This window comes from Chenopodium album, chromosome 21 (assembly GCF_948465745.1).
Source record: "Chenopodium album chromosome 21, dcCheAlbu1.1, whole genome shotgun sequence".
Classification (NCBI taxonomy): Eukaryota; Viridiplantae; Streptophyta; class Magnoliopsida; order Caryophyllales; family Amaranthaceae; genus Chenopodium; species Chenopodium album.
This window is the reverse complement of record NC_137854.1, coordinates 35,118,613-35,144,026: the sequence shown is the minus strand read 5'-3', so window position 1 is coordinate 35,144,026 and position 25,414 is coordinate 35,118,613. Positions and strand designations below refer to the sequence as shown.

General features: G+C 33.4%; 3 pseudogenes; all 3 read left to right on the top strand.

The window, feature by feature from the left end:
- Positions 1-317: 317 nt before the first annotated feature.
- On the top strand, positions 318-2,017 carry LOC145602153 (aspartic proteinase CDR1 pseudogene; annotated as a pseudogene).
- A 4,452-nt stretch (positions 2,018-6,469) lies between these two features.
- Positions 6,470-8,071, top strand: LOC145602979 (aspartic proteinase CDR1 pseudogene; annotated as a pseudogene).
- A 15,154-nt stretch (positions 8,072-23,225) lies between these two features.
- Positions 23,226-24,657, top strand: LOC145600072 (aspartic proteinase CDR1 pseudogene; annotated as a pseudogene).
- Positions 24,658-25,414: the final 757 nt, after the last annotated feature.

Here is a 25,414-nt window from a genome sequence, read left to right as displayed (position 1 = left end):
ATTTATCGTTGAAGAACAAATTTTGTGATTGATCACCTCCCAAGATGGAAATAACATAGAGAGTATTAAAGATTAAAGGTGCATTTTTGGCAAATCAACCTTATTAGTTAACATGAATAAAGTAGTATGAAAAGAAGGTAGAATGACACAAGAAAACAAAACACCTTGACTACACTAGACATAGTAAACGACGCAAATACCGCAAATTGCATTGCGTAGTATGTTGTATGCATCTATTTGCCTTGAAAATGACATGATCATAGACTTTGGTTATATAAACCCATGTTAACCGTGTAACTACTTAACCATAACATATCTATTATTAGCATTGGCACAAACTTTTCTTAGCAACCAACATGCATGCTTATAATTTGCTTAACATCCTCCTAATTCTTTTGCTAGCATCATCCTTAATCCTAGACCACCCTAATTCGATCTCAGTCGAGGCTCGAAAATTAGCCACTTCTAATAATAATGTCTTCAAGGTCGAACTCATCCATCGTGATTCACCACTTTCGCCTTACTACAACTCTTCCATGACACCACAAGAGCGCCTAAAGAGAGCACCCCTAGGATATATATCACATGGCCACAACATTCAACTATCCTCAACTTTTTATAACCTAAATGATGAAAATTCATACGCTTTAGTCCCTAATGGTGGAGGATACCTCATGAAAATCGCTCTTGGTACCCCAAAAGTCGAATTTTTAGCCGTCGCAGACACGGGTAGTGACCTTATTTGGGTCCAATGTCAACCTTGTAACAATTGTTTCCAACAAAAATCTCCACTCTTCGACCCATCTAAATCTTCGACCTACCATGAAATCCCTTGCAATTCTCCGGATTGCACCCATCCAGACCTTAAATCCGGTTGTGCTTCAAACAATTATAACAATAACAACGAGTCATTATCATCATCATCATCATCATCGTCCTGTTTATATGAGTGTATTTACGGTGATAATACTCAAACTACCGGCGTCCTAGCCACTGAAACACTTAGCTTACCCTCTCCTGATGCTACCTCGCCGAGTCTTTCGACCACATCCATTTTCGGGTGTGGGACGGACCAACAAGGCTCGCTAGGCACCCAAGGAGAGGGGATCGTTGGACTAGGGACAGGCCCGTCTTCCTTAATCTCACAACTCGGCTCAAAAATCAACTACAAGTTCTCCTACTGCTTAGCTCCTTTAACTTCCGACGTCTCAAGCAAGCTTACCTTTGGAGCCGATGTAACCGGGTCTAAAGTAGTGTCAACACCCTTCGAAATAGGAGAACGCCCCACATTCTACCACCTTACCCTCGACAGCATTAGTGTCGAGGGTAAGGATAACCCGGTCCAAATCCCGGTAGGTATGGACGTGATCATCGACTCTGGTACCACTCTTACAATGCTCCCATCGAGCGTCTACAACGACTTAAGGGCTGCTTTGGTGAATGCCATTGGACTTAACACGGTACCGAGCCCAATCGAAGGTTACGACCTCTGTTACAATACAGGGGATTCAGGGGAGTTTAGTCCTCCAGACGTTGCATTCAAATTTCAAGGGGCCGAAGTCGTGTTAAAGACAATCAATACATTTCGGCAAATTGAGGACAATGTGAGTTGCTTGGCAATGTTAGCTACGGATAGTACTCCGATATTTGGGAATATTGCTCAAGTTAATTTCGAGGTTGGGTATGATTTTCAAGCTAAGCAAGTTTCTTTTGCTCCAGCAGATTGTACTACTTAAGTACTTGTACTAACTAGTTATTTGTTAGAGATATGAGATATATTTTCCGACATCTCATGTCTCTAACATTATTTCGAAGTTTGTTTGTATGGGCATAAGTATGTTTTTGTTGTCAGTTGCTAGTTCTACATGTAATGAACTCTTTGATTTTCTGCATCAAAAAGTATAAGCTCCAATGCTCCATATATGTCTGAAAGTACATATGTCTTATATATGGAGTTCGTTTTAGGAAAGTTATTGTACCATTTGGAAATTAAATAAAGTTCTTGTGTGTTTTCTAACTTACATTTGAAATTAAATTATGCAAGTACGTGTTGTCGTGGTGATAATTATGTAGGGGTGTAAACAAATCGAGATTCAATATAAAAAATCGAATTTGAGGTCGAGTAAAGCTCAATAATGTTTTGAGTATATGAAAAATGCGCCGAGCTTGTAAGTTTTTGAAGCTAGTAAATGAGATTTAACATGAGTATAAATACATTAATTTATAACGTACCTTTTAATTAAGTTTATGAACAACTTTTTTATAAACTTTCTAGATCAAATTGTGTCATTCATATGATGAGCTTGAGTGTGTGTAATAAAATTTATTGACTTATTTTGGGATTGGATTTTCATGTGTCGAGGAATAACAAATATTTTAAAAAATTTGTTATTTATAAACTCGTATTAAAAAATGAGCAGTTTACAAAGTAGAAACACTTACAAAATCTCCAAAGCTCATGATCAGACTCGCTTCAGTTAAATGAAATGCACGAACATAAACTTGGTTTTTGGAAATGATGTCAATTTTGTTAGTGTGTATTGAGCCTAAACCACTCATGGAGGCTGGTACAAAAATGCCATCTGGCAATGAAAAGTTCTATTAAAGTTACAAATTATCAAATTTTTTATTAATATTGTACTATATCATAGAGTATGTGTATAATTAATCATAAATTTTGGATGAGTTAGTTCTCTAAAATGTTAATTAGAATCAGCGTGGCAAAAAATCACGTTTTAAATCTCATTTGTCCTTTATTTTAAGTGAATTTTATTTGGTGTTGGTATGAGAAATTGAAAAGGCTCAAGTTACATCCGCTTTCAAGCCGAAAAAACTTTTTTTTTTTTTTTTTTTTTTACAAAGGTATAAATAAACGAAAAACTGTCTTTATGTTTTTAATTTTATTTTTCATGTTCCTTGATTTTATACTCAATGGTTATAGGATGCAATACGCATCCACCATCCAATTATTATTGCGTATATCATAACAATTCTTGTTGTTGGAATTATCAACTTGCTAATAATTCACGATAAGTCGATAATTTGATAAAGTTCGGCTGTATATGCTACTCAAAAGTTATAGTTGGGTCGTAAGACTAACTCGTAACAACTTCTAAATTTATTGTCCTTCGATAATTGATCATATGGGAGCAAGTTTCTCGGATCTTTTACCAAAATGACTATTTTGACAAAAGTATTTACTAAAACGGCTAATTATAAAATTTAATTTCATCTCAAACTAGTTAAATTTAATGATTTGAAAATATTTTATTTATTTTATATTCCTTTGAACCGGTTCGTTAACTTTATGTTTATTTTTTGGTTTTATTTAAAAAGAATTAGTTTTTTTTTTTTTTTTTAATTCTGGTTTTATTTAAATTCTAATGCCATAGTTTAAAACTAGGTTAGAACCCATGCGATGCCCGGTTTATAAAGCCTATTTTTAATTTGTACATTTTAAAATTAAATTGCTATTATACATGAATATAAATAAGAATTACGTATAGTTTGTAATTTTAAAATTTTTTATTTTATTCAAAATTATGATATTGTATCGGTACAACGTTATCTAATTCATAGTTCAATGTAGGAGGTCATTTATTAGTGTGCTATTTATAATTGTTTCAATTTACTACGATAAATTGATAGATTTTTGTTGTAATGTAGAAGATTCCAATATTTAAATTTTAAAAATGTTAAATACGGTAGCTTTCCAAAAAAAAAAAAAAAAAAAAAAAAAAAGATAGATCACATCATTATTGCATTTAGGTGGGAAAATTTTTATTGAGAAAGCGACACGGGGACAATGATGATGTCAACAATTTTTGTTTTACTAATAGTTAATAGATATCCCATTAATTTGAACATAACAATCAACATAATATATATTTAGCAATTCTCAATATTTAAAAAAGTAACACAAAATAAATAACCACTTAAAATATTAATATTAGTCGACATTAACAGAAAGTGTACAATTAATAATAGACATGAAAATATGAACAATACATTAAAATCCCTTATCATTGTATATATTTGCGATAGTCCTGATAGAACAATACTACTTGAAATTCCAAATTTTTGTGATTAATATGATCAAGATGAAAAATTAGGGTTTCTAATTTTTTTTAGTCGAAATTAGGGTTCTGCGAGTCTGCAATTATTTACGTTCTTCGTAGTTTCGTATATTGCTTCAATTTTCCAACTTTAAAAAGTCTATAAGGAATTAAAAATAAAACCAAAAAACAAAATTAAAAATTAAAAAAAAGAAAGTGAACCAAACCGATTCAAATAAAGGAAATAAGAAATTGATAAATTCCTTCCAAGTTAATAAATTTAGGAATCTTTCAAAAAAAAAAAAAAAGAGTTAAAAATTAGCTAATTTGGAAATTAAATTTTATAATTAGCCGTTTTAGTAAATACTTTTGTCAAACTAGCCGATTTGATAAAAGATCCAAGTTTCTCTCTCTCTCTTTTTCTTTGAAAGAAAGAAAGTCTCAATCTTTATTTATTCATTTGTTTATTTATCTTTTGATAACGACTTGAGAGCAAGTCTTGGTCGTCGTTAGTAGACAAGTTGCTTCCCTTTCTTAACGGTATTGTAGAATATCCACTAATTTTACAAGCTAAAAGCATATACACTTTGTTTCATAATAATTTACCCATTTTTGACATTTCACTCTTACTTACGTGCTTACTTTGAGCACCAGCTCTTGTGTCAGCTCAACCTATTTCCATCTCTACCACAAAGGTTATTATGACAATGATGTTTTAAGAACATTCTTAATGTATATTTCTAAATCACAATTTTATTGTTAATTGATTATAAAATATAATCCCTCTCTCTTTTTTTTTATTATTATTTTTACTTTTCTAATTTCTCTATTGATATTACAAAAAATTTCGTACACCTTATGGATCTAGAATTATTAATGAAGCCAAATACAACAAGACTTCACTACTTGTCAATAAATAAAGACACAAATGCATGTATTATTAAATTATAAAATTATTTTTTGCTATGGATCCTCTTAAGATTTTAATAGCTAGAGACAAAATTATGAAGAATTGACGCAATGAGTTCTAATGATAAATTATATAAATAATACAATGTCTCTTTATCTTTATTATGTGAGGAATAAATGCTCAAAAGAGACATTGTATTAAGGGACGGAGGGAGTATTGTCTAACAATAAAAGTTATGTCTTGGCAATTAAATGTATATTGCAATTTATATGGTTCACCATGGTCATGTGCACTTTGTTTATTCAAAATATCATTCAAAGTACCAGGTACCAATACTGATACAGGTGCGTAATGCATGTTGCTACAGGTATAATGATCATAGGATAATATACAAAGGAACGCACATGTTATGTTTTGACGGGTTTCAAATTTAAACAAATATTTTGAGCTACGTATTGGTTATTTTTTTCATTTTTGTTGTACAATCTGTCAAATTAATTATAACATTCTCATGTAATATTATTATTATTATCATTTTTTTTTTGACGGAAAAATAAAATGATAATAATAATATTATCATTATTATTTATTGCATGTTATATACATACTACCTTCGTTTCTTTTTAGTTCACACGTATTCCTTTTTAGGAAGTTTCTTTTTAGTTGACACGTTTCCTTTTTGGGTAAATTTTTTACCTTACATTTAAAAGCTACCCCACTTACTTTTTCATTCTCTATCACTCTCTCTCCTCTCCTTAATATATGTGCCTAAATCAAACGCGTCAACTAAATAGAAACGAGGAAGTATATAATAATAAATTATGGGAATAAAAAGGTAAGACCCTGCTAGACCCATATATATGGTCTGGGTAAGGATCTTAGGTGTGGTTTGGTTGGCAAAGGAATTAATTTCCTATGGCATTTGTATTTCATGGGAATTAAAATCCCACATAAAACTTCCTAGGAATTTACTAAAGTTGTTTGGTTGTTATATGGGTATTTACAAATCATGGAATTTTGAGTTACCAAGGGGGACCTTGGTAATTAAATTCCCATGTTTTGTTGGGAATTAGAAATTCCCATAATTTTACACTTCCTACATTCTCCACTTTTATGGTCTACCAAACAAGTTCCTTATTTTCAAATTCATGAGAATATTCAATTCCTCCATTTTTTGAGTGTAACCAAACAACCCCTTAAAAATTTAGACCCTAAGGGTCCGAGTAAGGTATGGTTATGGGAAAAAAGTTATAGATACAGGTCCAAGTATTACTAGACCCTACGCAGACCCTACCTAGAAGCAAGAAAACAGAAACCTTGACTAGAGACGACTTGGCATAGTAAACGATGGAAACTTATAACACAAGAAAACAAAGACCTTCACTAAAGACGACTTGGCATAGTAAACGATGGAAACTTTGCAACTAGTGGAGTACATTGTATGCTTTTGCCTTGACAAAAATATGATCGATTATATAAACCGATGTATGTAACCAATTAACCATAACATATCTCTAACTAATTAAGCATTTTCATAAACGTTTCTTAATTAGCAACCAACATGCATGCTTTTACTTTGCCTAATATCTTCCTAATTCTTTTGCTTGCATCGTCCTCTTTCTTCGAACCCCCTAATTCCGTCTCAGTAGAGGCTCGAAAATTAGCCACTTCTAATGGCGTGTTCAAGGTCAATCTCATCCATCGCGATTCACCACTTTCGCCATACTACAACTCTTCCATGACACCACAAGAGCGCCTAAAGAAAGCACCCCTAGGCTATATATCACATGGCCACAATATTCAACTATCCTCAAAATATTATAGCCTAAATGATGAAAATTCATATGCTTTAGTTCCTAATGGTGGATCATACCTCATGAAAATTGCCCTTGGTACCCCAGAAGTCGAATTTTTAGCCGTGGCAGACACGGGTAGTAACCTTATCTGGGTCCAATGTGAACCTTGTAACACATGCATCCAACAACAATCTCCACTCTTTGATACATCCAAATCTTCGTCCTATCAATTAATCCCTTGCCCTTCTTCGGATTGCGCCCAACCAGATGTTCCAACTAGTTGTGCTTCGAATAATAATGATAATTACAACAATTACGAGTCATCATCACTATGTGCTTATCAATATAGTTACGGTGATCATACTAAAACTAAAGGCATCCTATCTAGTGAAACGCTTAGCTTATCCTCTGCTGATGCTACCTCGCCGAGTATTTCATCCACATCCATTTTTGGCTGTGGGTTGGACAACCAAGGCAGTCTTGGCAAACAAGGAGAGGGGATCGTTGGACTCGGAACAGGCCCATCTTCCTTAATCTCACAACTCGGTTCAAAAATCAACTACAAGTTCTCCTACTGCTTATCTCCTTTGACTTCCGGGGTCTCAAGCACGCTTACCTTTGGAGCCGATGTTACGAGCCCTCAAGTAGTGTCAACCCCCTTCCAAGTAGGGAAAGAACATTCACATTACCACCTTACTCTCGATAGCATTAGCGTCGGGGTTGGTGAAAATCCAGTCCAAATCGCGGTAGGCATGGACGTGATCATCGATTCTGGTACCACTCTTACAATGCTTCCAAGTGACATCTACAATGACTTAAGGGATGCTTTGGCGAATGCCATTGGACCTAACACGGTTCCGAGCCCAATCGAAGTTTACGACCTTTGTTACAACACAGGGGATTCAGGGCAGTTTAGTCCTCCAGACGTCGTATTCCAATTTCATGGGGCCGAAGTCGTGTTAAAGGCAATCAACACTTTTAGGCAAATTGAGGATGTTAGTTGCTTGGCAATGGTAGCTACAGAATCTTCAGATAGTATTCCGATATTTGGGAACATTGCTCAAGTTAATTTCGAGATCGGGTATGATTTACAAGCAAATCAAGTTTCTTTTGCTCCAGCAGACTGTACTAAGTACTAATAAACTAGTTCAAATTTCATAATTTGTATTGCTAGCTCTACATGTTACGTAATTTTCGACTTTCGAGTTTCTGTATCAGGAAGCTATAAGCTTCATATATGTAAGAAATTACATTTTGCGTTACATTTTATACCATGGGGCATGGGAAAGTTTCTGTGTTTTCTTGCTATAGATTAAATGCGAGCACATGGTGATAATTATGTCGTAGGGGTGTAAAAAAGCCAAGACTCTCGATAAACAACTCGAACTTGAGATCGACTAAACCTCATTTATGTTCGTCTATATGATTATTGTGACTAGCTTGTACGCCTTTTGAAGCTTGAATAATAAACGAGACTGAACCCAAGCATAGATATATAATGTCGTTTCGTATAATAAATTCTTGAACAACTTGAATTGTTCATAGATATTCTAGATCAAATAAGGTTGTAAAAAAAAACAAAAAAAAAAAAAAAAAAAAAAACCCTCAAAGCTTGTTTAATTGATTAACGTAGTTATCATTATATTATATATATGTAATCTGTTGGTGGGATATAATGATAAATTAAGCCATAATTTTCTTTATTCCACACGTGAGAGGTTAAGGCCTTGTGCAGTGGGTTCAAGCCTAAATTGGCCAAATTTTTTCAAGGAAAAATTGTAAATAATCACCTCTTAAATTATGAAAATAGTATAGTGCACCCGGGTGCACCATGCGCATGGTGCACCCGGAAAGAACATTAGGTATATTTTAAAGAACATGGAAAAAAAAAAAGAACATACTAGCGTTGGAAAAAGAACATGCTAGTGTTTGAAAAAGAACATGCATAATAGTGTTCAACACAAGAACATGTTTGTGTTTGACAAAGAACATGGTCTCCGAAAAGAACATTAGACATATTTTGAAGAACATGGAATAAAAAGAACATGCATAATAGTGTTCAACACAAGAACATGTTTGTGTTTGACAAAGAACATGGTCTCCGAAAAGAACATTAGACATATTTTGAAGAACATGGAATAAAAAGAACATGTTAGTGTTTGAAAAAGAACAAGCCAGTGTTTGAAAAAGAACATGCTAGTATTTGAAAAAGAACATGCATAATAGTGTTGAACAAAAGAACATGTTTTTGTTTGACAAAGAACATGACCTCCGAAAAGAACATTAGGCATATTTTAAAGAACATGGAATTAAAAGAACATGTTAGTGTTTGAAAAAGAACAAGCTAGTGTTTGCAAAATTAACCTATTACTATTCTTCTTTCTCCTCTAATTGTTCTTTTTTGAACAACTTGTACTTTATAGCTTTAAGTATTATTTTTTTTTTAAAAAAACCCCAAATTGACAAAATTAAACACTTTGACTTTAAAATTATTGACGAAAAACAATTTGCATGTACAAAATTTATACTTACATTTTACTTGAATCCACCATTTGCTTAAGTTTGAAGGTTGAATTGTTGAAATAAGTTCAATTTTTTTTCTTGGGCTTCACTTTGAAGATGAACAATTTTGCTATTTTGAAATTTTTTTGAAAAACAGAAAAAGATAAAGAGAAAAGTTATGGAGAGAGAAAATGAGTACTTTGGAAATGATTTTACCCAAATTCATTGAAATTCTTAAATGAAAATGATGGTGTAAAGGAGAGTAAAAATTGGCAGCAAGAAAGAGAGTGATAGGAAGGGAAAGAGGAGTGAGAAATTGCAGGAGAAGATAGTGATGGATTTTCAGTTGCAGGAAAATAAAAACATGTTCATTTTTTACCCATGTTCTTTTAAATATACTAAATGTTCTTTTGGGTGCACTATGCGCATGGTGCACACGGGTGCACCAACCACAAATTACTTAAATTACCTAAGATTGATTTTACCACCTCTTTTTTTTTTTTTTGTTATTTTAAGTAACCACCACTTAAAGTAAAAGAAATTAGAAATAACCACCTCTTAATTAACTACTCCCTCCGTCCCTAAATTACATTCATCCTTTCTATTTTTGGTATTCCAAAATTACATTCATCCTTTCTATTTTTGGTAAGTTATTTTCAGTAAATCAACTCTCTTTTTTTGTTTTATATTTAATGCTTTCGCACTCATCCTTACCTAATCTCACTCATAATCCTTGTGCCAAATTACAATGAATATGATTGGTTAAAATTTTTTAATTAGGAGCATGTGATTGGTCCTTTTTTTTTTTGCAAAGGATTGATGACTTGTCATGAGTAATAACTAATCTATTTTTGTAATTCCCATTGCATTATCTAATTATTGTTATTTGTCTTATTCTTCCCTCTTTAATTCCCGTGTAAATTTCCAAAGAGGAATGTAATTTAGGGACGGAGGGAGTAAAAGTTATTGAACTTAATTTTAAGGGGTGGTTATTTAAAATAAACAAAAAAAATGGGTGGTAAAATCAATTTTAAGTAATTTTAGGGGTGATTATTTAAAATTTTTCTTTTATAAAAAACGTGAAACATTTGGATGGAAAACAGAGGTGGCCCAATGGACGTGTGGCGAGGTAACAATTCTTTGTCTTGGGATTTAAGAATAGTATAGATACATGGGAAATTCCCTGTTTCTCATGGTGAGAAAGAAAATTTGTTTCTCATGAGGGCATTTTCGTGAATAAATCAACAACTTTTTCAATATTGTGGGCTCCACAGTTAAATAAAGTTGTTGATTTATTCACAAAAATGCCTCCATGAGAAACGAATTCGTTTCTCACGGTGAGAAACTGGGGCTTCCTCTAGATACATAGAACTATATAGAAGGATTGGTTTTTTTTTTTTTTTTTTTTTTTTTTTAAAAGTAGAAGGATTGAGTTAATTCGACAATTATATATGAAAATCTAAACGGAGGCGTATATCAGTAACGTACTAATGTGTAATGTCAATGTGATTAGGGCTCTTCTGTGTACTAGTCTAGTCCCATTTGTTAGTAAGGTATCACCGTTGATTTGTTGGAAAATAAGAAGAAATTAACCGTGTTTGTAGGGTTGCAGAAAGTGACACAATACAAAGGTAGGTTGATTTTAGTGATGACTGTTTTAAATGAAAGAGGGGTAAAGGTGCCAAGAAGTATGAACGCAACAAAAAGAAGACTTGATCTCGATAAGAAGTGGGTCCTAGAAAACAGCAATGTGGCTAATGAGAATGTAAGATTTTGGTAAACCTTTGTTAGTGAGTCTACTTCCAATAGAAATAGTATTCCACTAGTTTTATATGCTATAATTAGCACTGTCAAAACGGTTTGACAGTTCGGTTTCAGTTCGGTTTGAAATCGGTTCGGTATTTAATCGGGTCGGTTTGGAATCGGTTTAATTGTCTCACGGGTCGGTTTTGGTTCGGTTTAAATAGTTATCGGTTCGATTCGGTTTCGATTATTCTTAACCGGTTTTAATTCGGTTCGGGTTGTAAACAATCCGGGTAGTAAACAGTTCGGTGCAAACGGGTTGCGGTTTGTTAACGGTGCGGTGTAAATGGTTTTTATCCCGATTCAAACAGTTTCGGGTTGGAAACGGTTTCGGGTTAGAAACAGTGCGGTTCTTTTTTGGTTCAGTTTATAACTGGTTCGGTTCTTTTTCGGTTCAGCTTTAACTGGTTCGGTTCTTTTTCGGTTCAGTTTATAACTGGTTCGGTTCTTCGATGGTTTAACCACTTTAACGTTATTCATATCGGTTTCATTTCAAGTTTACTAAATTACGATTCGGGTCCGTTTTCGGTTTCAAAAAATAAATTGTTTAGGGTTCGTTTGGCATCGATGTGGTTTCCTGTTTTTTGTTTTTCAAAATCATATAATATATGTCATATAATGATTTAAAAATTAGTCAAACTTATCAAAATCATGATAATTTTGAAAACTGACAACAGAAAAGTGGAAACACCTTTTCCTTGTTTCCTGTTTTTGGTTTTTGGTTTTCAAAAAAACAGAAAACTAAAAACAAAAAACAATGCCAAACAAGCCCTTATCGAGTTATTTGGATTCGGACTGTTAAATGGTTTTGGTTTGAAATTTGATTGTACTTGCTAACCTTTTGCGTTCACAAGTTTTATATAAAGTCACGAATCATTTCATATTTAGGCATCATATTATAAACAAATTCTCATTGATTTAACAAATACATATTATGTTCTGTTTCAAGTTTAGTCATACGGATCTTACTAGTTATATTCCCGTAAAAAAAAATTTTGTAAACGGTTCGATTTAATTATATTCCCGTCAAAAAAAAAAATCCATTTAATTATATAAAAAAGTTTGTAAATGGTTCGATTTAGAAGCGGTTTGGTTCATAAACGGTTCGGTATATAACCAGTTCGGTTTACAATCAGTTCGATTTTTAAATGGTTCGGTGCAAACGGGTAGCAGTTTGCTAATAGTTCGGTGTAAGCGATTTTTTTGCCAGTTTAAACGGTTTCGGGTTAGATACGGTTCGGTTCTTTTTCGATTCGGTTTTCTTTCAGTTCGGTTTATATTTGGTTCGGTTTATTAACGGGTTCGGTTCTTATACGGTTTAATATTATTCGGGTCGATTCGGTTTCGGGTTTACTAAAATACGGTTCGGGTCGGTTTTCGGTTTTAAAAAATCGGTTTTTAATCGGTTCGGTTCTCATTTGGGTCGGTCGGTTTCGGGCAGTTAAACGGTTTCGGTTTGAAATTTGACAGCACTAGCTATAATTATTGTTTAGCCCGGGTAATGTCCGGATTGATATGTTAAATATTAATGTATTATAGTTTTTTATGTATTTAGTATTCTATTTTATATTTTTATGTAAATGAATTACTTTTAATTTTTTTTATATACATAATAATGTTAAATACTTTTATTTTAGATTTAGGGTCTATTCTCATTGACTGAACTAAGTTGAGCTGAGCTGAACTGAACTGAAATGAGTATTTTATAAGAGAAGAAAATTAGGAGCTGAATTGAACTGAACTGAATTTAACTGAACTTAATGGAAAAGTATTGTGTAGAACGGACTCACGTGAGTCTGGTCATACAAACATGAAAAAAAAAATTCTTAATTGTCAGAAATTAGATAATAATGGTTAGATATTAAGTTATAAATATTAGATATTAGATTAAAAGTGTCAGAAATTAGATGAAGTTGGTCAGAAATTAAATGAAATTGGTCAGAAATTAGATGATAATGGTCAGAAATTAGATGCTATTGTTCAGATATTAGACAAAATTTCCTTTTCTATGGCTAAAGAATCACTCACCATGCTTGTATGTCAATGGCAGCACTTCGGTGTTGAAGATAAATCATACAGTAGTTGTTATGGCTACTACTACGTTTATCATATTGTCACTATAGTCGGTGCTTATCACTTAGTCGCTAGATGTAGATATGTATGCTTTTATGTAATTATCTTTTGCTTTTATTAATTAGCTTGTATTTTTCTTGCTTTAGTTTGTTAATGGCTTGCACTACTTAATAGAAAATCATCAAAACTTTTCCAATTCTTATAATCGGCACCTTCATCATCATCAACTGGATTGTCTTCTTAGCGGCACCTTTTTCATCGTCATCTGGATCATCTTATTCGATCCTACTTCTATATGCTTCGATCTTCCTATCTCAACGGCGGCACCTCCATCATCATCATCTGAATCATCTTCTTTGCGGCACCTTCGTCATCATCATCTAGATCGTCTTCTTCGATCTCGCTTCTGGCCTTTCTTTCGCCTTCGTTAAGGTCGGATGGGTGTGTGCATTATAAACTGGACTCACGTGAAACGGTCTCACACAAAACCTTCTTGAACTTAATTGAACTGAAAATAATCGTATGAGAACAGGCCCTTAGTCAAAGAAAATAGTTTGTCATGTACGTAAAAGTACAAAAAAAAAAAAAAAACTCTTGTGGTCTACATTAACTATATTTAAGAAATATAAATTAATTAAATTATTAGATAGCAAAGTTGGTATGATTTTCTATTCATTTTCCAATAGACCCAAGTTCGATTGCAAACGTACATGTGTTTTCCCAGCAATCATTTGAAATATATGATGTCAATTATTAACTAGATAATAATTAAAACATTATGCTAGTCATATTTCAAATAAGCATGATAAAATTTTCTTCCATTATTACGAATTCAATAATGACATGATTTAATTGGTCATTTTTTTGCTTTGTCAAACATGCATAGCTCGCAATATACTTGGGCGCGTATACTTTGATTTCCCTTGACAAACTTGTATAGCTCTTTGTATTTTTATGTGTACTTTTATTTGCCCTGACAAATTTGAATAGTTCGTTGTATACTTTTATTTTCCTTTGACAAACTTGTATAGTTCATTCTTCATAATTAATTCAATTATACAACATGAGTTTACTGTCCTTATTAAGAACAAATACTAGAAAAAAAATTGAAAATTCTTTTACTTCATTTCCAATCTCACCAATACTCATGATTATCGTGGATTTGTAGGCCCAAAAAACTTGATTCTTTTTTTAACAAAGGGTAAAAGGACAGAAAATTAAGATAAACTACTACAAAATTAAATGAGATGGACTGCCGCTTCTCCTGTAATTAGGTGCGCCTTGTGAACACGTGACCGATCTGCTTTGTAAATACTACACTGTTGGAAAGTGGATCCTAGCAGCTGAATTCGTTGCACCAGCCATAAATACCGGATATCACCTCGTCCATTGCCGCGCAAAAGAGTGACCAGATTATAGGAGTCTGTAAACAAAAGAAGCGAACGAATGCCTGCATTTGAAGCCCATTGCAATGCATAACAACAGGCTAAGGCTTCTGAATGAAGAGAAGAGGAACATATTCCAAAATTACTCCCACCTACAATCCTGTCATCTAGAGGGTCCGAGTTGTCGATACACCAGCCCATACCTGCTTGTTGGGTGTCTTTAAACCAAGAACCATCTACCTGAAGCTTCAGTAAGGGTGAGCCGGAATGGTGTTGCCCTAAATGGGCGACATGAAACCCCGGCGGGGGCAAATCAGGGAGACTAGTAGAAGAAAACTCCCTCCCCGTTTCATCATCCATGTAGATAGCATGAGAGTGTTGTATATCCAGTAGTTGTATATCAATTGGTAACGTAACAGAACTGCCGGGATTGAAAACCCTGTTATTCCTAAATAGCCAAAGACCCCAAAGAGTACCAACAAAGGTGCTAATACTGGGACTCAGAAGCCCATCCTGACTAATAAAAAGTCGGATATAATCTTGGATCCAGTCTTAGAGAGAAAGGTATCCATGTAATTCTGAGTGGATGCCCAAGGCACCACCCCTCCAAGCTGTTCTTGCAATAGTGCAATATCGAAGCAGATGGTTGAAATCTTCTAACTGTGAACTGCATTGATCACAGGACACATCCTGTATGGGAACCCCCCTGCGGTTAAGCTTACTTTTAACCGCTAAACTGTTGTGGAACAACTTCCATAAGAAAAGTTTCCATTTTGGCTGTAAGTGCAGGGACCAAAGGACTTTCGAAAAAGGAGTTACAAAATGAGAAGTAGGCGGTTGAATGAGCATTGCATAACCTGTCTTAACCGTGTAATTCCCCGAAGTAGTGCCTGCCCAAGAGCGAAAATCCTCCTTCTGCAATGCAGGGCTTTCCATGGCAAGAATCGTGGAAGCATCTGATGGCTGAAAACACTGCTGAACTTTGTCCACATCCCAAGAGAGGGTCCGAGGATGAATGAAGAAATTAACTGTCCAATCCTTCGCAATGGATAGGGGGATCCCGGGGCGGAAGCTGGGCGTAGTACCGTTGACCCAATTTGAACTGCCTGCTAAAATGGAATTGCCATTGCCCACCTTCCAGTTGCAACCCGTCGTCAAAAGAGCATCCGCATGAAGCAGACCGCGAAGGCCGTAGGACTGACGACCTGAGTAGCGTCTACCCTGAGAAGGAGCAGGCGACAAAAAGCGGAGCTAGATGTGTAAACTTTGGAAAGGAGCAGTTGAGGATGGTTAACAATTCTCTAAACTTGCTTCATAAGAAGAGCTTTATTAAGAGTAGAAATACACCGGATTCCTAACCCACCCATTCCTCGAGGAAGATGCATTTTCCTTTTCCCCACCTAATGCATTCCGTGATGTCCGGAGTGTGACCAAAAAAACTTAAATAATAATCTATCGATTTTCCCAGTAATTGAGATTGGGATTTCAAAGCATGAGAGGAGATGAGAAGCCATGGCCACCAAGATGGAGTTAATGAAGATTAACTTTTGTGATTGAAAGAGCCTGACAACATTGAGCGCTGTGATACGACCAACAATTTTGTCGATAAGAAATTGGAAGTAGTCTTTTTTCTTTTCCATGAAATCAATGGGGGATCCAAGATGATGGTCAAACCCTTGAACGAGAGTCATACGAAACAGCGCCTTAATTCTTCCTGAGCAAGCGTCGTAGTGTTAGGACTGAATTTAATCAGAGACTTATTGAGATTCAATTGTTGACCAGAAATCTTTGTAAAGCGCCGAATGATGTCAATAATATTTGAACAAGAAGGAGCGGACGCTCTGAAGAAGACCATCGCGTCGTCAGCAAAGAATAGGTGGGAGATAACAGGACTTGATCTGGAGATCTTAATTCCTTGAAACATATGCAAATCCTGACCCAAGTGTAGCATTTTTGAAAGAACATCCATAATGCAGAAAAGAAAGAGGTATGGGGATAACGGATCCCCTAGTCGGACGCCACAGTTCGGCTTAAAAGTCTCAGAAGTATTACCATTGATGAGAGTTTTATAGGAGACTGTGGAAATGCATTGGTGAATCATTTGGAGCCATCTGGCTGGAAAACCATAGGCCTGAAGCACCCGTAAAAGGAAACTCCAATGAACTCTATCATAGGCTTTACTCATATCGATCTTGAGTGCCGCAAGCCAGTTAGTGCCAGTCATAGAAGAATTGATTTTCTCCATTAATTCATGGGACATTAGAATATTATCTGAAATAGCCCTCCCCTGCACAAAGGCATGTTGAGAATCCGAGATTAACAGATGCAAATACGGACGGATTCTTGCGACCAAGCATTTGGAAGCACATTTATAGATTGTATTACAAAGACTAATAGGACGAAGGTAGGTAACCTCCGTGGGAGAAGCAATCTTTGGGATCATTACCAGGAGTGAATGATTCCATTCTTTAAGTAGGAACCCCGTAAGGAAAAAACTCTGGATGGCTGCAACCACCGAGTCCCCTACCGTATGCCAATGAACTTTGAAAAATTCTGCCGTAACTCCATCTGGACCAGCGGACTTACAATTTCCCTAATCAAACATTGCGTCTTGTATCTCAGTTGCGTTGAAGGGTCGTTCCAGATTACTAATCTGCGAAGAATTAAAGGAAGGAATATGCAGTTCCTGAAGGGCAGTATCAATCTCCAGATCGTAAGGAGGAATATCATCACATTTGAAAGTTTCCTGAAGTGATCGGACTACAATGTTCTAGACCTCTTGTTGACCATGCTGCACAAGGCCTTGGTCATCAACCAGGGAAGAAATAAGATTCTTCTTTTGACGACATTTGACTTTTGAGAACAAGAGTTTAGAAGAGCAATCTCCATTGAGAATCCAATTCTTTTTGCAGCGCTGTTTCCAGAATTGAAGTTGTAACAAAATATTTTCCTTAGAAGTAAATATATTTGATAAGTAGTTCGATGCATCCGAGATAGATTGTATTGCCTCCCCTTCCACCGAAAGATCGTGAGAAAAATTTTTCCAATCCACACACCAGAACTTCTTGTTATTAAGACACCGGTTTCTAATTAAGGATCGAACATATCTCAGTTTCTTGGATAGAGAAAACATAGGAGAGCCTATATTATCGAGTTGCCAAGTATGGGTCACAAAGTCATGGATCTGTTGAAAATTAAGGCACCAATTATCCAGTTGGTAAGGCCTATTTGAAGTCAGTTGAAAAGCAGAGTCATCAAAAATGATAGCAGCGTGATCCGAAACTAGAATAGGTTGGTTTAGCAACCTACTTTCCGGGTAGGTTGTAAACCAGGTGGAAGTCAGGTTGAAAAACTTGATTCTTGGAGAGCAAGAAAAGGGATTTTGCCAAAAAAAAAAAAAAAAAGGTAGGCCCCGTTCTTTAGAGCTGCTCTGCTCTGCTCTACTGAGCCCTGCTCTGCTCTGCTCAAATCAAATCTGCTCTGCTCTACTCTGCTTTGCTCTGCACTATTTTCAAATAATAATTAATAATAACAATATTAATAATTAATATTCAATAATAATAATTAATATTGTATTCATGATAATAATTTATTATTATGAATTATAATAATTATTAATATTAAAAATAATTAAAATAATTATTAATATTAATAATAATAATTAATATATATCAATCATAATAATAACTAATGATAATAATTATCAATAATAATATTTAATAATTCAAACATTGACAATTAATATTTAATAATATTATTAATTAATAATTTCTAATTATTATAACAATTCTTTCAAAATAAATAAATGATAATAATAACAATTAATAACAATTTCTTTTATAAATATTTGATATTAAAATCACAATGTGTAGAAACAATTTATGTGGGTATTGATGGTTAGCTCATTGAGTTGAATTATTTTATCAAATCTTTCCATACAATTTAGGAATTAAAAAAAAAAAGAGGTTGTTTTCAAGTAGTACTTTGTATATCGTTATTATTTTTAGTGTTAAAAATATATGATTAAGACAAATTTATAAGTAAAATCATTATTACTCATTAAATCATTTTATTTTAAAAATTTTGTGAAATAAATATAAGTAAACCATTGTCTTTCTACTATTAACATATGTTAAATATGGTGCACATATATTTGTGTTTTCACTCACCTAAATCAATGGTATATATGCACTTAATAATAATAATAATAATAATAATAGTAATAATAATAATAATGATAATAATAGTAATAATAGTAATAATAATAATAGTAATAATAATAATAATAATAATGATAATAATGATAATGATAATAATAATAATAATGATGATGATGATGATGATGATGATGATAATAATAATAATAATAATAATAATAATAATAATAATAATAATAATGTTGAAATCTACTCTGCTTGGCTCGGCTATGCTCTGCTTCTGCTATCCTGAAATCTGCTCTGCTCTGCTCTACTGAAATTTAATCTGCTCTGCTCTGCCCATAAGCTCAAAAGAACAGGGCCTTAATTGAAGATGATATCAAGAAGGTTTACGGTTTTTTGGATGCTGGATGCTACTATTTTTGTTTTGGTTTTTTGGATTGTGGTTTGCTATTTTAATGTTAGGAAGAAAATTGGAATATAGAAAGCTATTTTTTAAAGTTGATTTTTTTTTTTTTTTTTAAAGAGTTTTGAAGTTGATGTTAAGATTGTTAACAAACTTATTTTGTTTTGAAAATACTAAACTTTTTTTGTTTTTTCCTTCAAAAAGTACTCTTTTTTTTTTACTTTGGTTTGAAATTACTAAATTTTTTTAAATTCTAACTAATGCTTAGGTCAGTAAGCTTTTCAAATGGGTTGAATTAACCACAGATCCCCAAAAAGGTGAAAGAAAAAAGTTTAGGTCCCCAAATTAAAGGTGAAGAAAAAATTTTAGTCCCTGATTATTACATTTACTCTTATTAAAACTCATAGGGATCGGACAATATGCTATCAATTTGTGTCACCGTTCCTACTTCCTACAAAGTAATTTGGCGCCCAAGAAGCGAGACACCAAATGCAGAGGCACGTTCAGTTTTATAGTGAACACTTTGGATGAATAAAGCTTATAGTCCTGAATGAGATTTGCAAAACCAGCAGCAGTAGCAGCCGAACTCAGATCACCACCAAGCTATGCTTATTGCGACTGAACCAAATTGACTAAGCTATTACATAACGCTTCTCTGGTCAGTCTATTAGCAAGCGAAAGCATTCTATCAGAAATCAATTCTGAAAAGGAATGTCTTTTGTGCAGTTCTTGTTTAACACCGAGATCGACTCCCTTTTCATGCCCTCCAAATAAAATGGCTCAACTTCGGAAGACCACTCAAACCCCACACCAGCTTCCATAAGCTCCTGTCAGCATCATTCTGGTTCACATTGCTCACTCATTCCCACCCCCTTCTACCCAACCACTATGCAAACTTCACACTATACTCACCATTCTTTGCAGGCCACTAGTAGCGCATATCTTTAGTATGAGCAGTAGCAGTTACATCATTCTAAAACTCTTCATATATGCTTAACCTTCATATTTAATTTTTTTCCCTAAAAATTAATTTTTAAGTAATTGCACAATAAACTACAATAAACTGTTCTTTTGAGCTTCTGGGAAGAGCAGAGCAGATTTCAGCAGAGCAGAGCAAAGCAGAGCAGAGCAAAGCAGATTTCAGCAAAGCAGAGCAGAGCAGAGCAGATTGAAGCAGAGCAAAGCAGAGCCGAGCAGAGCAGATTTCATTATTATTATTATTATTATTATTATTATTATTATTATTATTATCATTATTAATATTATTATTATTACTAATATTGTTGTTGTTATTATTATTATTATTATTATTATTATTATTATTATTATTATTATTATTACTACTACTACTACTACTACTACTACTAATACTATAATAATAATAATTGTAATGCTTTATTATTGTTATTATGATTATTATTATTATTATTATTATTATTATTATTATTATTATTATTATTATTATTATTATTACTACTACAACTACTACTACTACTACTAATATTATTACTATAATTATAATCATTAACTTTTACTATTAAAAATTAATTATTATTAATAATATTAATATTATTAAATATTAATTATATTATTATTAATATATTATTATTAAATATTAATTATATTATTATTATTAATATTATTATTATTAAATATTAATTATATTATTATTAATATTATTATTATTATTAAATATTAATTATATTACTAATAATATTAATTATTATTATTATTAAATATTAATTATATACTTCCTCCGTTTTCTTTTACTTACAACACACCTTTTAAGCACACGCAGTTTTAGGAGATGATTAGTGAGGGTAAACGAGCGATTTTATCAATATAATTTTTACACGAAAATTAGAATAGAGTTAAGTATCATTTGTAAAAATTATAATGAAAAATTTGTCCATTTACATTACATAAACCAGAGCTCAAAACACGTGTCACAAGGCTGTGTTGCAAGTAAAAGAAAACGGAGGAAGTATTATTATTGATAAATATTAATTATTATTAATAAATATTATTTATTTATTTATTATTATTAAATATTAATTATTATTATCATTAAGTATTAATTATTTATTATTATTTTTATTAAATATACATTATTATTATAATAATTCAATATTAAGTATTAATTTTAAGCAGAGCAGAGCAGGGCAGAGCAGAGCAGAGCAGAGCAGATTGAAGCAGAACATAGCAGAGCAGAGCAAATTTCAGTAGAGCAAAGCAGAGCAGAGCAAAGCAGAGCAGATTTCAGCATAGCAAAGCAGAGCAGATTTTAGCAGAGCAAAGCAGCTCTAAAGAACGGGGCCTAAAGGTTATTGATTCCCTGGATGCTAATTACATGGCCTTAGTATATTTTCCTATAAGTTTCAATAATAATTCCTCCATTTTTTTGTTTTTAAAACACATCCCTATAATAGAAATGTCACCCTAGCTGCAATATTCTATAAAAGGAAGGATTTTATGGTAAAAATTATTTTATTATCTTTATTTAAAGCACATAGCCCACTTGATTATACTCCTAACAATCTCTTAACTCCATTTTAAGTGTATTATATCATGTGAGGTCCACTTTTCTTAAATACCGTGATAAAATGTGTGTTGCAACAATTATATGAGAAAACATAAAATTGAGTCATTTTCATTAATTTTGGTTAAAATTGTAATCACGGAGTAATATTCAGTAGCGTTGATATTAAAAATAAAAAAAATTAGTATATTGATATCAAAATCATAATAATTTGATATATCTTATATGTACTATATATTTAAGCAAGATATTATAAATCAATAAATTTTCATTCATTTAAGAATTTTGTTCAATGTTAACCCTTCTAAACTAATTTTGATCAAATCAATAAATTTATGATGATGCGGGACATCGTCTGGGCTAATAAGTAGTTATTTATTAAATTACATGGTAAGTCATTAAATCAATTACATGTTATATCCATGCAATAATATTAAAAGCATCTTTGTACTTAATGTAATTGTTTAAAGGAATAATTAACAAGAATAATCCAAACTATGGGTGGTCTATTCATTTTAATCCCAACTAACATTTAATCTAGAATAATCTCAACTCTTGAGATTTCTTCTCAAAACAATCTCATTTGTATATATATATATATTAACGTGAAGAGGAACATTTCGATGGAATCATGGAAAGCCTTGTTAAGACTCCTTAAGAGGTGGCCGCGATGTGTGGCGAGGTAACAATTCTTTGTCCTGATATTTAAGAATATTATCGACTATAGATGCATAGAAGGATTGAGTTAATACGACAATTATGTATGAACTTCTATATGGAAGGTGTATAACGGTTTCGTACAGTCGTACTACTAGTCCCAATTCTTAATAAGGTATCACTACTAATTTGTGTAAAAAATAAGAAGAAACTATCCGTGGTTGATTTGATCAATGACTAGTTTTAAATGGAAGGGGTAAAATGTAATTCCAATAGAAATAGGATTCAACCAGTTTTATATGCTAATTATTCTCCGTGGGATACATAGTCCTAAATCATATGTGTATTTGCCAATTTGGCTAATTTTAATTCAACTTATAATATAAGACCAAATTAGACCAAATCAAATCTCATTTAATTATTACATACTTTATCTACATTAACTTATCATTTGAACATTTAATTACAAATTACAAAAAAAAAAAAAAAAGGTTTGTTAGCAAACATTGCTATGACTAGTTTGAAATAACAACGGTTTGAAATAGACTAACATAATGACTAGGTTTTTTGAAATATGAACTAAACATTATGCTAGTCAATTGTTTGCTTTGTCAAACATGTATAGCTCGATGTATACTTGTGCGTTTATACTTTGATTTGTCATGCCAAACTTGGATAGCTCTATGTATTCTTGTGCGTGTATACTTTGATTTGCCTTGACAAACTAGCATAGCTCTGTGTATTCTTATGTGTACTTTTATTTGGCCCGACAAACTTGAATAGTTCGTTGTATACTTTTACTTGACTTTGACAAGGACATAATCATTAGAAATTGATTATATAAACCCACATTGTTAACCATATAAGTCACACTTAACCATAACATATACGAGTATCTCTTATTAGCCATTGGCACAAATATAATTTTTGTTAGCAAACAAAATGCATGCTTATACTTTGCCAAATATCATCCTAGCTCTATTGCTAGCATCGTCCTCTTTCTTAGAAACCCCTAATTTGATCTCAGTTGAGGCTCGAAAATTAGCTACTTCTAATGGTGTTTTCAAGGTCGAACTCATCCATCGTGATTCACCACTTTCACCTTACTACAACTCTTCCATGACATCAAAAGAGCGCCTAAAGAGAGCACCCCTAGGCTATATATCTCATGGGCACAATACACAAAACAAAAATGATGCAAAATTGTATGCTAATGGTGGAGAATACCTCATTAAAATTGCCCTAGGTACCCCAAAAGTCGAATTTGTAGTTGCAGCAGACACAGGAAGCGACCTTATTTGGGTCCAATGTCAACCTTGTAACACGACTAAAACCTGCTTTCCACAACAATCTCCACTCTTCGACCCAACCAAATCGTCGACCTATCATATAATCCCTTGCACTTCTCCGAATTGCACCCCTCCAGATCTTACTACTAGTTGTATTCCGTTTAATACTACTAATAGTAACAATAACAATAATAAGTCATCAACACCGTGTTTTTATCAAAGTATCTACGCTGATACAAGACAAAGTAGTGGCATCCTATCCACGGAAACCATCAGCTTACCATCCCCTGATACTACTTCTACTAGTCTTTCTTCCGGCATTTTCGGCTGTGGGACAAACCAACAAGGCCCATTTCACCTCCGGGAAGAGGGATTCGCTGGTCTGGGGGCAGGCCCGTCTTCCTTGGTTTCGCAACTCGGCCCAAAAATCAACTACAAGTTCTCCTACTGTTTGGCTCCCTTGACTTCTGGGGTCTCAAGCAAGCTTACCTTTGGAGCCGATATAACCGGCCCTCAAGTAGTGTCTACTCCCTTCCAAGTAGGGTTCACTGGAACAGAACCTACATATTACAACCTCACTCTCAATGGCATTAGTGTTGGGGATAAAAATAACTCAGTCCAACTCAACTCGGGGTTGGGCATAATCATCGACTCTGGTACCACTCTTACAATGCTTCCAACTAATACCTACACCAGTTTAAGGTATTATTTGAAGAGTGCCATTGGACTCAACACGATACCGAGCCCGTTGGAAACTTATGACCTTTGTTATAATACAAGCTCATCATCAGGGCAGCTGTTTAGCCCTCCAGACGTGATATTCCAATTTCAAGGGGCCGAAGTTGTGTTAAAGGAAATCAATACTTTTCGCGAAATTGAGGATGCTGTGAGTTGCTTGGCAATGATGGCTACGGATAGTACTCCAATATTTGGAAACATTGCACAAGTTAATTTCGAGGTTGGGTATGATTTAAAAGATAAGCAAGTTTCTTTTGCTCCAACAGACTGTACTAAGTACTAAATAGATCTCATTATTTATTTTAAATGAGTATATGTTCTTATAATATTTAGCTTTATTTGTAATAAGGGTAGAAACTATTATTTGTATAACTTGCTAATTACTTGTAACTATCGAGTTCCCGTATCAAGAGTCAAGACGCTTTGCTCAATAAAATTTTATTACTTCCTACTTCCTAGTATGTACTTGTATTGCCTTATATATGGACTGGTAGAAAAGTTTCCTATGAAAAGTTTCTGTATTTAGGCGATTACCCTCTTAATTAAGAGTCTTAACACTTAAATGCAAACTCTATTATACTCTTAAAGTCTGTTCACATTTACTGAACTGAACTGAACTGAACTGATTGGAGCTGAACTGAACTGAACTGAACTGAGCTGAGCTGAAATGAATATTTTATGAGAGAGAGAAATTAGGAGCTAAACTGAACTGAACTAATTGGAGCTGAACTGAACTGAACTAAACTGATTGAAGCTGAACTGAACTAAACTGAAATAAAGGTAAATGTGAACAGGCCCTTAGTCCATAAATTTTTATACGTGGCTGGCCACACCGTGTGGTCGGGGTTACTTGAGTAATCTGAGTAACCCCGGCATCTCGAGTAACCCTTGACTGAGTAACCTCAGCCATACAAAAAAAAAAGACATCTTTTAGTGTTGTTATTATTTAGCTAATAGTATGTTTTTTCATTCAATATGTTTTTTGTCAGACGAGATTTTTTACCACAATAATCTTAATTATAGAAATGCTCTTGATATCATGAGTACCATTACAACTCCCTTAATCCTTGTACGACATTTTGCCATATACACAATATATAGCAA